This window comes from Salvelinus namaycush, chromosome 18, assembly GCF_016432855.1.
Source record: "Salvelinus namaycush isolate Seneca chromosome 18, SaNama_1.0, whole genome shotgun sequence".
Classification (NCBI taxonomy): domain Eukaryota; kingdom Metazoa; phylum Chordata; class Actinopteri; order Salmoniformes; family Salmonidae; genus Salvelinus; species Salvelinus namaycush.
The window spans coordinates 14,803,035-14,814,911 of record NC_052324.1 but is presented as its reverse complement, the minus strand read 5'-3'; positions in this window follow the sequence as shown (position 1 = coordinate 14,814,911).

Below are 11,877 nucleotides of genomic sequence, written 5' to 3'. Positions count from 1 at the left end.
GGCAGGGCTGTGCTCCAAACAAAACAACTTTGTAGATAAAGGACCATGCACTCTTCTGAAGGAGGTTGTTGGGGGATTAATCACATTTTCCCTCTGATGTCTTTTCTTTCCAGGGCCGTGGTGGACAGCCTGGTCTTTTTGGTATACCTAGAATCCCGGTAAGAGAAGAGTACTCATTCTCATATGAATATTACCTGACAGACAATAGCTGTACTGTAGCTATAGTAACAAACAGCTCTCCTTGCTGTGTGTTGTACGGTATGTATGCCAGACGTGTTTGTGTCTATGTCTGTGTGTTATGTTGCAGGGTTTTAGAGGCCACATTGGGACTGGGGGAGCAGAAGGAAAGCCTGGTACACAGGTTCCCATTTTATTACTTTTTATATTTTAATGTCACTTATTATGATTTTCATCGGACTCCTTAATTGTCTAGTGAACATTTCCAATATAGTTCATTGAATAGGTACTAGCTCAGCTAGTTCAACCAACCATTATTGATAAATAGCCTAAAAACTAAAATAAATGTGTGTAAAAGTTTCTGGATTTTTTATATGTTCTGTGTATACAAATGAATGTATGACATGATAAAAGAGAATATGTGTAATGTGTGATTGACAGGGTGCTCCTGGCTCTGCTGGCATTCCTGCATCTAAAGGAGACAGAGTGAGTCATATCCGGGTAACCAATCGGCTCTAAACAAGAAGAGGTCAACAGTAAAAAGGATAAAAACACAAAAGGCTCAATCATCACTGAACTCTCATAAACCTGAGCAATAAAGGGAGGAAGTGTGAGTTGTTGGTTGGTTAGAAAAGATATCCGATGATCCTAGACACAGATGTAATCACCCGCCTGTGGGCCTGTGGTGGCTAGTGCTGATACAGCTCTCTTCTTTATAGGAGCACGTAAATGTCAGACAAGGGGGTTCGTAGGCTGAGTCAGTCAGTGTCCTTGTAAGACACATTCAGCATTAAACAACCAAGGATGAGCTGGGGTCATCAACACTGCTTTGTAAAGTATTGATATGTGATGCTAATAGGGCACATTGCATTGTGTTGATATGTTGCTACAGGGATGTATATTCAACAGTCAATGTGTCTTTAACCTCCCTTGTCTCTGTCATAAATCCAGGGATTCTCAGGCCTGGGGGGAGAGCCGGGACAAGCAGGTCCCCCAGGCACTCCTGTATGTCCAACAAAAAATATCACTTGCCTACAGTATCATTGTTGAATCTGCACATTCTGTCACCACCCTCAACTTCTACTCATTCTTACCTTCTGTTTGTATCTATTTCGTGACTTTAACAGGGTCCTGCAGGAAAGCCTGGACAAGACGGCAGTCCTGGGCCACCTGGTGATAAGGTGAGTACTGTAGGCCAAAAGCCTCTGCCTCAAAAATAAATATTACCTACATTTCTCAACGTAAATGAGTCTCTCTCTGTTCTCTAGGGCTTCACAGGGAAAGTTGGCATGGAGGGTCCCCAAGGGCCAGTGGGCATGTATGTTAGTGTTACTTTTCCACCCCCAAAAGGTGTTCTAGTGGGATTACCAGCCTATGTTTCATTTATCTATAATTTATAATCTTAGTGTAGTGGTACCTACTGCTGCCAACAACCAACTTTGGGTGGACCGATTGAGGGCGACTCAGGAGCAGTGGGTTTAACTGGGAGACCTGGTCATTTTGGAGAGAGGGTAAGAACCCCTACAGAATGTTAGCATTGGTTCTGAAGAGTTCTACAGAATGTTATCATTGGTATGTTAGTAACAATGGCTGTTCGTTTGCATGATTGCCACCTGTCTGTCTGTCTACCCCAAGGGAGAACCTGGTGTGAGAGGTCCCGCCGGTATCCCTGGGAAGAGTGGACCACCGGTAAGTACACTATACTGACATTCACATTGTGGAGAGAATAGTCTAAACTGATACTGGTGTAAATTGATACATAGGGGATGATGTTGAGCTGTCTCACAGGGATTGAAGGCACCTCATGGTGAGGAAACGTTAGTCCTTCAAAGCTCTTCACTCATTTGATGTTTCAGACATACTGGCTGAGTTGTTCTTCTGTGTAAACAACCTGCCTTAATTGGGAGTCAATTGTGATTTCTCTAGTTTGTCATCCTTAGGGCCGTCAAGGAGAGACTGGACCCAATGGCATACAGGGATCACCCGTGAGTAGCACTTTTAAATAATGTCATTGTCCTCAGGCAGGTACCCTGGCGGTTAGAGCGTTGGGCCAGTAACTGAAAAGTCACTGGTTCGAATACCTGAGTTGATAAGGTGAAAAATCTTTCGATTTGCCCTTGAGCAAGGCACTTAACCCTAATTTGCTCCAGGGGCGCCATACTACTATGGCTGACCCTGTAAAAAAACACATTTCACTGCACAGATCTGGTGTACGTGCTCTTGGATGGCACCTTGAGAACTGACGATTTGGTAATTTTAAGTGTTTACTACAGAGGTTGATTGGGTGTAACTGGTTTTAGGGTCCTCCAGGCCTCCCAAGGCTGGAGGGCAGGACAGGGAAGCCAGGCCCTTCAGGAAGCCAGAGGCTTGTGGGGGCACAGGGGTCAGCTGGGCCCATCGGGTTTCCAGTGAGTGGGTACTTTTCAACATTCTCCTTGTTTCATCCCAATGAAAAATGTATAATTGACAGGCCTTTCTGTATACTATTCTTGCACCAAAGTTGAAACATTTTTTTAATGAACATCAGAGATAAAACTGTATTATCAATGTACAGTCCCTTTTGAGTCTGGTAATGTATTTTATTTACTGTATCCAGGGCACTCCTGGGATGGATGGTGTGATGGGGCAGGTCGGAGAAAAAGGAGAACAGTGAGTGCAATACCAGCCCTAGCTCGTGTCTTTGTTTTTTCAATGATAGATTGGAAGGAATAGAGCATGAATCATGACAGTCACTATTGCATTGAGTGATACACTGTTGTCTGTTTAGGGAGCAGCAGGTCCTGTTGGGGACAGTGGGCCATCTGGACTGGATGGACAGCAGGTGGGCAGCAGTGGATCTGGGTGTCTGTTCTTAGATGACCCATCCACCTTCAATATGACTGGTGTTGTATGATATGCCACACTTTCCATGGTGGTAAGTGTGGCATATCTTGCCATAGCAATTGTACTATTATGGCTGACATTGATGACCATGTTTTATATTCTCCTGCCCCCCCCCCAGGGTCCCCCAGGAACAGTTGGTGAGGAGGGGCTGTCTGGGAAAAAGGGGGAACGGGTCAATAACTGGGTTTCATCCCTTTTACACTAGTTCAATTAAAATGTGTTAATAATATCCCTTCCTACTCTATCCCCACTTCTCTGACTCCATCTCTGTTGCTGTGAGGCAGGGTGCTCCAGGTCCCTTTGGAAAGCCAGGGCCCAAGGGACTCCAGGGCCACAGGGCTCCCAGGGGCTGCAGGGGGAGCCTGGGCCAAGGGGCAAAGAGGTCAGCTGTATTACCCTCTCTACCAAGCTCATCTACACGCACAGGCTGCCATGATCAGGTTGGAATGTGGTTTCATGGTGTTCTGTGATTGTCTGTTGCAGGGAGAGATGGGAGGTTTTGGCAACAGAGGAGATCCTGGTCCTAAAGGACTTAAGGTAATGGAATGAACAGAATATACATACAGTATATGCTTAATGTGCGGTCCTATATGTACTGCCTGGTAAGATTTTCTGAAGCCTTCCAAAACATTTCATCGCTCTTCAAATCCCATTGAATGCCCTCTAAGTTGTTGTTTTTCCTCTCCAGGGGGCAAATGGACCTTGTGGATTCCCTGGGTTGGAGGGGCCCTCGGGAGCTCTTGGGGATAATGAGAAAAGAGGAGTGAAAGGAGGGAAGGGCCACGGAGGACTGTGAGTGACTAATAAAGTATATTCTATCCTAATAATTGCTGATTTACTGATATACACTAGATGAAATAGTAGATGATCTACGTGATATGTAGATTTGGCTCTACAGCAGTGTTCGGTTTCTGTTCGTCAGGGCCAGGTGGGGTTGATGGGGGAAGCTGGACCGTCAGGCTTGTCTGGATTGGAAGTAGGTTTGAAGTAGACTGGGATGCATTAAAGACAAAACCCACATTGGTTTGGAAAACTGTTATTGCTCAGTACTCGCAATGTCTGTAATGGCTTTGTAGAATACTCTGTCAACCTGTTATTGTTACAGGGTGTTCCAGGTCCTTTTGGATTGGCTGGGGCTGATGGACCACAAGGGCAGAAGGTATGATGTAACCCCGTCGTTATCATGGTGATGATATCATGCTGGAGCTGGACAGTAACATGAAGTTTCCAATTTGTCTAGAGGGACAAAGGCCCTTGTGGTTGGGGATTCTGGAAACGCAGACCTTAAGGTACGTATTGCCAGTACAGGTTTAAAATGTTAAAATGATGCTGTATTCATGTCTGAATTACAGAAAGCTATTTAACACACATACTGTAGATTTTATTGAGTTATTGTCTTCTAATGACAGGGCGTGTCAGGAAGAAGAGGATTGAAGGGTGACATGGGAAAATCTGGACCAAAGGTAGTATATCCAAAATCCTATTGCAATTCATCTTGATAACATTACAAATCTAAACGTCATGCACAGCATCCTTAATTGCACATATACATGTATGTACATTTTCTGTGATAATGTACATTATGTCTGTGTATTCCAGGGCATGGGGAGGCATGGGGAGACAGGGGGAGATTGGTCCAAAGGGTTTCTCTGAACATGAGGGGACCGAAGGTGAGCCAGGAGAGAAAGGAGAACCAGGAGAGCAGGTGAGTTAGTCATTACAATGTATTTGTCTCTTCAGGAGAACAGCTGTTACATGATGCTCAGTAGTAAGTCTGTAAGACTGTCAGTAAGACTGTCTGAATGTCTATGTTGTGTCCAGGGGCCAGAGGGTCTGCAGGACAACAGAGGGCCCCAAGCGTCCCCTGGATTGGAGGTAAGAACACAGAGACAAGAGTACTGTTTCTGAAATAAACAATACTTCTTTAGCTGTTGGTAGATGTTGGTTGATATCTTTTGTCCTCATCTCTAATTTCAGGGTGAGCAGTTGGCCTAGCAGGACCTCTGGTTAGTGCTACAATAATCTCACGTCAGATATAAAATAAACACATGCATTTTCAGATATGGTCACCAGAAATAAATGTCTATAGCGTTTTTAGATATGTCAGCATTAGCTTTTTTCTCTTCGGGGACCAAAAGGTCAACCAGGGGGAGACAAGGCCAGAAAGGGGGAGACAAGGGGAGACAGGGAGACAAGGCCAGAAAGGTCAAAAGGTTCTGAGGGGAGACAAGTCCAGAAAGGTCAAAGGGTTCACCATTCACCTGTCTTTACATCTACTTCTGTAACACTATTTATCCTACTCTGACATCCTACTTATATCAAATCTACCTCATCTACATTTACTGTAGCTATGTGATTGTAGATTGCTTGCTTTCTTTTCAGGGGTATGATGGTCGAAATGGGTATCCAGGAAAGACGGGACACATCGGGAGGAGGGTCAGAATAAAGCCATCTCTTTTTCACATATTACAATTTCTCATTTCAATTTATATGGATCTTGATTCTTGATTCTAAAAGCTGTTTTTCTTACCATGTAAGGGGAAAAGAGGGAAATCTGGAAACAGAGGCTTAAGAGGGAGAGGAGAAAAGGTCATCACTATTGACTGTGAGAAATTCGGGCCTGATTATGCACTAGCCATAACATACAGAATAATGTTTTTTTAACCTTTAAAACACTGCTAATGTTTTGCAGCGGTGAGATTTTGTGTAAGGTCAACAGGGTATAACATTTTTATCAAGATTTAACATTTTCTTTGGCCTACAGGGAAAGAGGGGAGATTTTGGTTCAACCGGGCCTCCAGGAAGACAAGGGCCTTACATAGGTTATTTTTAATAACCATATAATTTGATCTGTTTTGGAAATGCTGTGCGCTCTTTTCAATGCCAGGTGGTTAGCTGTACAACTCAATCACTGTGTCCCCAAAACTCAGGAAATAACTACCCTTGTTTCTATATATTTGCCTTTCTCTGTTTCTCTAAGGGGACACCTGGCATACAAGGAGAGAAGGGTGAAATGGGTGAACCAGGAGTGGAGGTAAATATGAAGCATCAACAGGGTGACCATATGATTCAAGAAGTACAGCACTTTGAACCTTACGTTCCTAGAAGCTCATTCTATGTGAGACTAATGTCTTTCCCCTGAACTTGCAGGGAGAGAAGGGGGAGATGGGACAGACAGGCCCTCCTGGAGCTCAGGGGCTGAAGGTACTCTCATTTATCCCAAGAAGCGTATTACACATGAGTCAGATGTACTGTGCATGAATTGATCTATTTAGAGTCACTACAGATACATTTTGCCTCCATCATTCCCATGTTCATATCCCTATACATTTCCTGTATTCAATGATGGACACAGCTCCATGATGTATTGAGTCAGTTGAGTGTCTGTTTCAGGGGACACAAGGCCCTTTGGGAGAGCCAGGGAGCGATGGCCTAAACGGAGAACAGGTGAGATGTACTATCTAGTATCTGTCTGTCTATTTGGTCTTACTCTGAAAGCTTGACTCAGTGTTTTCTGTTAAGTATGCAACATTAATCGTGGCATTGCTATTGAGTTGTATTGACTGTGATTTGTCTTCTGTCTTTGTAGGGAGACATTGGTCCTGATGGGGGGTGGGGGACCCCAGATCTAACTGGAATTCCTGTAAGTTGTCCTTTTTCAATGATATGCTATTGCTATTTCCTTTACTTTTCTGAAAATAAAGTAGGATTTTTATACAGAGAATAATTACATTCTAACGTGATTCCTTTTCTCTTTCTATAGGGTTTGTTTGGAGAAACTGTATATTACTCTGAATACAAATACCCGCATATGTTCCGTTTTTTTATGCATACCTTTATGTGTTCTGTACATGTATTATGTGGAGATTGGTGGATTGGCTGAGGGTACTGACTAAATTGACTATTTACCTAAATATCAGGGTCTAAAAGGATTTGCCGGACAATCAGGTCCTGTTGGAGTGAGAGGCCTGCCTGTGAGTATGACCTCCCTCACGTCACACCACATTACCAGCTGCGTTACATCCATTTAATGAAATAAAAATTATTCTTGACTCAATCTACATTTTAGTCATTTAGTAGACATGCATATCCAGAGCGACTTACAGTTAGTGCATTCATCTTAAGATAGCTAGGTGGGACAACCACATATCACAGTCATAGTAAGGTTCAGAGAGTGGCAGGGACTCTGCAGGGACTCTGCTGTACTAGCATCAGGGTAAGCTGGTTCCACCATTGGAGTGCCAGGACAGAGAAGAACATTGACTGGGCTGACCGGGAGCTGACCTCTTGTGGCAGAACGGAATGCTCGGGTTGGGATGTAGGGTTTGAGCATAGCCTGAAGGTAGGAAGCATCCCAGGGCAGTGAGTTTAACTTTTATATTGTGCTTGTTTTTCCTTTTTTACATCAGGGTCTGGACCTCCTGGCCCTCCTGGAACCTCTCTGATCCTTACTCTGGCACAGCTCAAGGCAAGTTGTTGGTGATCTGTCAAAGCAAATCCAAATACTTCATTTCAGTTTGGAACTCAAATGCATTTTTGGCCAATTCAGCTATGACTATTTATCTTACAACACCTCCTTGTCCCCCCCCATTTACTTTGAACTGGACTGTGTTTACAGCTGTGGTCGTGAGTAGATGAGCTTGTTTTGAGATCAAAGCAAGAGTTGCATGTAGCCACATGTCCACATTTTGTTCATATCCTTTGCTAGTTAGTAAATTATTAGTCCCAGTTATAGATAATTTGTAGTCAGTAATTGGGGAGTGATTGCTTCCTGCAAGAGCACAAAACATGTACATTTAAAAGCAAGTCAGGTAAAGATATTTTATTTTGTCTTAAAGGGGCAGTGTTGTATTTTGAGACAGGCTTGAATAAGCAAAAGTAGCCAATAGGCAGAGGGTGCATAATTTGTCTGATTCTCTGTAATAATGGTATGGGAATAATAATGGATTTTATTTTGTAAAGTGGTTTATTGCGTCAAACAACACAACAAGTTCAGTCACTTCCGTGTCTGATGGATAAGTGGATTAACAGGTTAATGTCAAGCTCTGCATGTTTTTCCAAAAGTCTCATGGAATATAGGCCTATTGTACATTGAACACCACACATTGGTTTCTACTGTAGCCTGAATGATGGAACATCTACAATTGAAGTCGGAAATTTACATACACCTTAGCCAAATACATTTAAACTCAGTTTTTCACAGTTCCTGACATTTAATCCTAGTAAAACTTTCCTGTCTTAGGTCAGTTAGGATCACCACTTTATTTTAAGAACGTGAAATGTCAAAATAATATTAGAGAGAATGATTTATTTTAGCTTTTATTTAGTTTACATACACTCAATTAGTATTTGATAGCATTGCCTTTAAATTGTTTAACTTGGGTCAAACGTTTCGGGTAGCCTTCCACAAGCTTCCCACAATAAGTTGGGTGAATTTTGTCCCATTCCTCCTGACAGAGCTGGTGTAACTAAGTCAGGTTTGTAGACCTCCTTGCGCACACACACTTTTTCAGTTCTGCCCACAAATGTTCTATAGGATTGGTCCCGTGTGGCTCAGTTGGTAGAGCATGGCACATGCAATGCCAGGGTTGTGGGTTCATTCCCCACGGGGGGACCAGGATGAATATGTATGAACTTTCCAATTTGTAAGTCGCTCTGGATAAGAGCGTCTGCTAAATGACTTAAATGTAAATGATTGAGGTCAGGGCTTCGTGATGGCCACTCCAATACCTTGACTTTGTTGTCCTTAAGCCATTTTGCCACAACTTTAAAAGTATGCTTGGGGTCATTGTCCATTTGGAAGACCCATTTGCGACCAAGCTTTAACTTCCTGACTGATGATGTCTTGAGATGTTGCTTCAATATAACCACATAATTTTCCTGCCTCATGATGCCATCTATTTTGTGAAGTGCACCAGTCCCTCCTGCAGCAAAGCACCCCCACAACATGATGCTGCCACCCCCGTGCTTCACGGTTGGGATGGTGTTCTCAGCTTGCAAGCTTGCAAGCCTCCCCCTTTTTCCTCCAAACATATCGATGGTCATTATGGCCAAACAGTTCTATTGTTGTTTCAGACCAGAGGACATTTCTCCAAAAAGTACAATATTTGTCCCCATGTGCAGCTGCAAAACGTAGTCTGGCTTTTTTATGGCTGTTTTGGAGCAGTGGCTTCTTCCTTGCTCAGCGGCCTTTCAGGTTATGTCGATATAGGACTCGTTTTTCTGTGGATATAGATACATTTGTACCTGTTTCCTCCAGCATCTTCACAAGGTCCTTTGCTGTTGTTCTGGGATTGATTTGCACTTTTCTCACCAAAGTACGTTCATCTCTAGGAGACAGAACACGTCTCCTTCCTGACCGGTATGACGGCTGCGTGGTCCCATGGTGTTTATACTTGCGTACTAATGTTTGTACAGATGAACGTGGTACGTACCTTCAGGCGTTTGGAAATTGCTCCCAAGGACGAACCAGACTTGTGGAGGTCTACAATTTTGGGGGGCTGATATCTATTGATTTTCCCATGATGTCAAGCAAAGAGGCACTGTGTTTCAAGGTAGGCCTTGAAATACATCCACAGGTACACCTCCAATTGACTCAAATGATGTCAATTAGCCTATCAGAAGCTTCTAAAGCCATGACATAATTTTCTGGAATTTTCCAAGCTGTTTAAAGGCACAGTCAATTTAGTGTATGTAAACTTCTGACCCACTGGAATTGTGATACAGTGAATTATAAGTGAAATAATCTGTCTGTAAACAATTGTTGGAAAAATTACTTGTGTCATGCACAAAGTAGATGTCCTAACCGACTTGCTAAAACTATAGTTTGTTAACAAGAAATTTGTGGAGTGGTTTAAAAACTAGTTTTAATGACTCCAACATAAGTGTATGTAAACTTCCGACTTCAACTGTATGTCCATGTTAAAATGTTATGGAATGCATTTTATCCATTGTTTTTAATGGTAGGCCTACATTATGATCAAATAGCCACATTAGCCTACTTGGCCACTGTTGAAACTGTAACTTAAAGCGGCTGCAGCCTCAGTGTTCACAGTAAATGCGCCCTGAAAGTTGCACAAAATTTTCACAACGTTCAAGTTTGCGTGTGCTCAGCAGACCTGAAATCTGCTTGGTGTCGGAAAAAATGATAGGAAACATTGACAGGAACTACATTGATTTCATTATTTTCATCACAATGTGACACCTTCTCCATTATATTCTAACAACATTTTAAATGTACAATATGTTTATTAGATTTGTGTGGGAGCAGTTGTACTCTACAGCAGCAGAGAGATTGAACCCTGATCAGTTTTTGACGTGAAGGTTGTTCCAGGGATGTATTACATTGATCCTAACCAGGGCAGCCCAGCTGATGCCATTCTGGTCTACTGTGACTTCACTGCAGCACCAAAGACCTGTCTGTCTCCACTCCATCCTCAGGTACTTCCACACACACCTCTGGCTCTGGGACCCTCTGAACTACAGATCTTATATCATGTGGTAATAACATATGCTATGTGTGTTTGAAATTCGTTCAAACTTCAGGTGCCAATGAAGGCATGGCTGAAGGATTCTGGGACAAATATCTAATTTCATTGGTTGAGTTCAATGGAAAAAGGCTTTCAAGTGAGGCTCAAATCCAACCTTGATTCTGTCTTGCTCTCGTGTCCTTAGTTTGATTTTATGCTTTGAAACCACATATTCCTTCCATTCCCTCTCCCAGTTTGAGTATCCAGGACCGGATGTAGTGCAGATGAGGTTCCTTAGGTTAAACAGCAGGCTCACCAGTCAGAACATTACCTACTCCTGCCAGCCTGGGAACAGACAGGGACCAGGGGAAAGAGAGGTGAAGTTCCTGGCAGACACATGAAGACAAAGTTACCTGGGGACATTACGATATTATGGGGTATGTTTTCAGACTATAATGATTACCATGTACTGTATTAGATGATGATGATGATGATGGTGATCAATCAATCAAATTGTATTGGTCACATACACATAATTAGCAGATGTTATTGCGGGTGTAGCAAAATTATGATGAAGAGGAGGGGGCTGTTGAGGGATGGTGAAGAGAGAGTCACTTCAGTGCTTGTAATTTACTTTGTGTTTCCTTCTTGGCAGTCCTCTGAGGAGCTGGATTCCGGAGGCCGTCATGAGTCAGGGTTCCAGTTTGAGAGCGAGGACCTCGATCTGCATCCTCTGAGAGATGTGGCAGTGTTCGGAAGCAGTGACCTCACACAGGAGTTTGGATTCACTGTCGGGCCTGTGTGCTTCAGCTAAAGGAAGAGAGACACTCCCTCTAAGGACTGGCAAGAGCAGAGACAACAATGAGACAATCACCAGACAACCTCCAGCTAATGGGGAAATGACTCAGAGAAACTGGAAAGAGACAGAGAAAGGCATCAGCATCTCTCCACTTCTCATGACAGAATTGTTTATTGACAAAGTAGAAGTACCAACCAACAGGACAAAGTCTGTTTTCTCTCTCCAAAGGTTAACCAGTTAACAAACATGAACTGGTTGGTCTGTGGCCAGGGATATTCTTGAGAGAAAGTATCTTTGTATTTTGTGTACACTGATTTCATTTGTGATATTGAAACATGCTTATTTATGTAATTGGTTTAAAAGATGGCGGTTTCCTTAAATGTTTATGGTGCTATAATTCTGTTTTTTACAAACATTACTATACTTAATTCAGGTATGTTCTTGACCAAGAGCACTGTGGTTTTAACCTTCACTGCCGCAACTTAACAATGTGTCCCAAATCTGTGCTCACTCTACCCTTACATCCCAAGTTAGAAACTAAGAAACATA